Genomic DNA, 4,430 nt, shown 5'->3' on the forward strand with positions numbered 1-4,430 from the left:
TATTTGATATGACAGGTGTTTTACATGTTCACGTGAGAGTTTGTGCGTGGCAGAATAGCGTCGGTAAACACCCCGTTGCTTGTAAGGCAACGACCCGGTTGTTCCAAAGTTGCGATGATCTCTGATGAGAGATGGCCTAAGCATGTGGTGACATGAAGGGCAGTAAGGTGGTACTGTTGTAGCAGGCCAGCCTTGCGTCATCTGACTTTCTTCGACGTTAACGTGGTTGGAGCCACGTTATCGATCTTTTCCCGCATGTTCCAAGTTGCCATGATCTCTGATGAGAGATGGCCTAATCATGTGGTGACATGAAGGGCAGTAAGGTGGTACTGTTGTAGCATGCCAGCCTTGCGTCATCCGACTTCCTCCGACGTTAACGTGGTTGGAGCCACGTTACCGTTCTTTCCCCTTTCCGTACTACCACATGTCTCATTGCCAGGATGCGGTTTAGTAGGTTGGTAACCTCTTTCCATGTACACACCAAACAGAGAGGCCGGGATGATGGTACCTTGGCCCAGGATTAAAGCCAGTCATTCGGTCAGGGGGCATGGGTGTTTCCGGTTGGGACCGAGAGGGGGGGCACCCCCTTAAAGCGCGCGTATAGAAATTTGATCCCATGCTACGCGAGGTTGTAGCCTCCTCGTCTCAAGGTTTTTCTTGAGTGTTGCCGAGGGTGATCCCTGGCTTCGGATGGTTAAACTGGGTGTGTACTGGTTAGACGGGTTTCTTCCAAAACACCGTAGACGGAACTAGTCCCCGTGACTACTGAAATCCGTTGGCTGTGGTTAAGTACAAACTCTGCAGAGTCAAATTCTTTCCAAATCATCGTATCCATGATCAAGCAGTGTAAGAATTATATCCATATCTATCTGTGTGAAAAACTTGTCCCCGGTGAACAAGCTCAAGTGGTAAATACAGATTTATTGTTCTTCCTGTGGATGGACTAACTTTATATTTGTCTCATGCTTATGATTATTTATGTTCCCGAACTATTGTATTAATGAGTTGTGATATAAGCCCTTTATGAGACGTCGCGCAGACGTCCGACCGTGGCGTGTACTCGTTTCTCACTTTAAATATAAGCCCTTTATGTGATGTCGCTCAGACGTCCGACCGCGGCATGTACTGTCTTTATTTTCTGTTATAAGCCCTTTATGTGCTGTCGCCCCGACGCCCGACTGTGGCATTATTATTCCGCATTTTCCGCTCGAGGAGTCTTTCAGACACTCGTTTGGTACCCGCATTATTATTCCGCATTTTCCGCTCGAGGAGTCTTTCAGACACTCGTTTGGTACCCGCATTATTATTCCGCATTTTCCGCTCGAGGAGTCTTTCAGACACTCGTTTGGCACCAGTATTACTATTCTGCAGTTTCCGCTCGAGGCGTCATTCAGACCCTCGCTTGGCACCCAGTATTTATTTCCGCTATGTCTAATCGCACCGGTTAACTTGTTCATATGCTTCATGTTTACATTTGTTATATCTTATGTCCGAACTATCTTGCGAGTACTTTCATAGTACTCACCTGGCTTGTTGATTTAGCCAGATGTTGACGAAGGCGATCTCTTGGATGAAGAGTTTGATAGCGCGTCCGATGCCTAGAGGAGTCCCAGTCAGTCCTGCGCGATCCCGGACATTGGTCACTTGTATTGTATACGCTTCCGCCACCCGCAATAAGTCTCCTCGAGTCTCACTTCGACGCTCGATGAGTTGTAGTCTCCTGGAATCATATCACTCGCTTCGCGATGATATTTCCACCACCGTTATTATCGTAAGTTAGTAGTTTGCCACCCTATCCGCCGCCTTGTTTTAGCGGCGTGCATGTAATAAATTGTTGGGCTGTCTCTGCTGAACCTTGTATTATATTTAGTACTCCTGGTATTTTTCTTCTATGACCAAGATATTGTCTACCAGTGAGAAGGAATTCTTCCTCGCTGGTCCATAAAAGGGATTGGTCTCTCAATAAATATTTTATTGAAAAACCGGTCGTGACATTATTCACCCGTGGGGTTGTTCAATGAATGGAGGGGCGGGGAGCACAAGTGAACAATGCTATAGTACTACTAGTAGTAAGTAGGAGTCGTACAGTAGTCACCTTATATAGAGAGTTTCTTTTCTTTAATGCCACGTACACAAATTGAAACGCTTGTTGTGGAGAGAAAAAAGATAATCACTCCACTATATATGGACGCAGGGGCCTGAGCGCTTGCTTTACTAGGGTTGCTCTCTTCATTCTTTCATCCTCTCCAGATATAAACAAGATAGCGGTAGCGACATTTTCTCTCTGCTCACCGCTGGTCACAGATCCGGCCGGATCCCTTCGGCCGGTGTGTGTAGAGGACTAAAAGGTGCATCGTTCACGCGGTCATCGCCGCCGAGGGAGGAAACCCACAGCTGCCGGAGGGGCCCGATCCTCTGCCCGTGCCGTTCTCTCCGACACAGCACCGGCTCGGGAGGTCCTCCGACCCTTCTTCCTCCCTGCCGTATTGTCCGCGGATCCGACATGCCGCCGCGACACCCCGACGACCCTCAGGTATAAGTTCTTCGAAAGCGGCCTTGCTCTACTGCCCCAGCTCCCCACGTGTCTGCATGTGCATCTTTTTCTACTCCCCACAGCTCTTCCAAAGCCACCTAAATTTTTAGTATTAGTAGAGGTAAAGCTACTTCATGCATTCGAATCTAGGGCTTTGTTCAAACAACGAAGAAAGGGGGAAAGTTGTAGCATGAATCTAGGACTTGATTCAAAGAGGAAATAATATGGTGAAGGTAGTAGAGACCCGATACCCAACCGGTCTCTTGGTTGAAAAGGGAAATAATGGGAAAACGCAGTACAAACTGGATAAGGAACAGATCTATTATTGATTGAAAAAAGGATAGAAAGTGGCGGCTGGTGGACAAGTCAACAGAGTATGTCCAGGATTAGATTTGCTGCCATCACATAGTAAAAGGTCTCCAGGATTAGATTTGCTGCCCTCACATAGTAAAAGGTCTCAGGATTAGATTTGCTGCCCTCACATAGTAAAAGGTCTCCAGGATTAGATTTGCTGCCCTCACATAGTAAAAGGTCTCCAGGATTAGATTTGTTGTCCACACATAGTAAAAGGTCTCCAGGATTAGATTTGCTGCCCTCACATAGTACAAGGTCTCCAGGATTAGGTTTGCTGCCCTCACATAGCATGAACAAACTCGACATCACCACTTTATGCCTCCTTGTAGGTACATTGTGCTGATGCGTCCACTGTTGCATGTCCTTATACCAACCTTTTGCTGTTGTTAATGTAAGGGTGCATGTAAAATGAAGCGATCACACTGTTACCTTAGGGACATGTCTAACCAGTGTTATTGTTAATCTAATGCCTCCAGTGATAAGATGCAATTAAACTGTGTTACAATTGACACTCCTGCTGTTTTCCCCAGTATGATAAGTATGTTGCTCGTTTACGCTGCTGAGTGTCCTGGTGTCCCCACGGTCCCATGCCCTTAAACCAACTCTTTAGCTGCTGTTGATTTACTGTGTCTGGTAAACAAGCAATGACACCATTAAAGTAATCCCATATTTGAGGAATCTCATTGTTGATCGTAATGCTTCTGGTAACATGAAGCATTGCTGACGTTTTAAAATTTCTACTGTCCTTGCGTGATTGCCATGAACATAATTAAGATGCTTCTTTTCATTTTGTATATGTTTCGTATATTCTTATTGACCAGCAACTGTTTACTTTCTATCTTTTTGTGCAGATAGGGATATCCATTTCACCTTGTTGCTATTGTGACCTTTTGGTGAACTGCACAAAACACTTTTTTTTGGAATGAGTGTCTTGTGCAGTTCAACTAAAATGTCACGTGGGCAACATCTCTCAATTTTGGTGGAACTGCACAAAATGGTGATTGGAGTTTCCAAAATCTCCGTCAAGTTCTGCTGGTAATCTCGTGCAACATTTTATTAGCCTTTGCAAGATGGAGCCGTCACTGTCACAACAATGGCACTTTATTTTAGTGGAACTGCACAAAAGGATAAGAAAATTATAATTGCACCTTACATGAGCCAGACAGCCAACCTTAATGTTCCTCAATTTTAGTGCAACTACTAAAGAAGAACCTGCCAGCTCACGAGAGCAAGTACTTCTTGCTAGCTGAATGATGCAATCTTTGCTTCATTTCAAGTGAACTGCAGAAAAAGGCGCATGAATTTAATCATGGAACTCCAGGCAGACCTCATCCTAGTGGAGCTGTAGGTTGAGTTCAAGGAGGCCGCTATTAAAGCGAAATCATGCTCCCCTGTCTCCTTGTTTGTGCTGTGCAAACAGGAATACTCAACTACGGATGTTGTGATGGTCAAGAGCATTCGCCAAGTTCTTCGATTGTATGACATGGCTAGCCAAGATGGATTTAATCCCGATATTCACTTTATCAAAAGGCTCTAATGGGTT

The sequence above is a fragment of the Triticum aestivum genome, chromosome 7D (genome assembly GCF_018294505.1).
Source record: "Triticum aestivum cultivar Chinese Spring chromosome 7D, IWGSC CS RefSeq v2.1, whole genome shotgun sequence".
NCBI lineage: Eukaryota > Viridiplantae > Streptophyta > Magnoliopsida > Poales > Poaceae > Triticum > Triticum aestivum.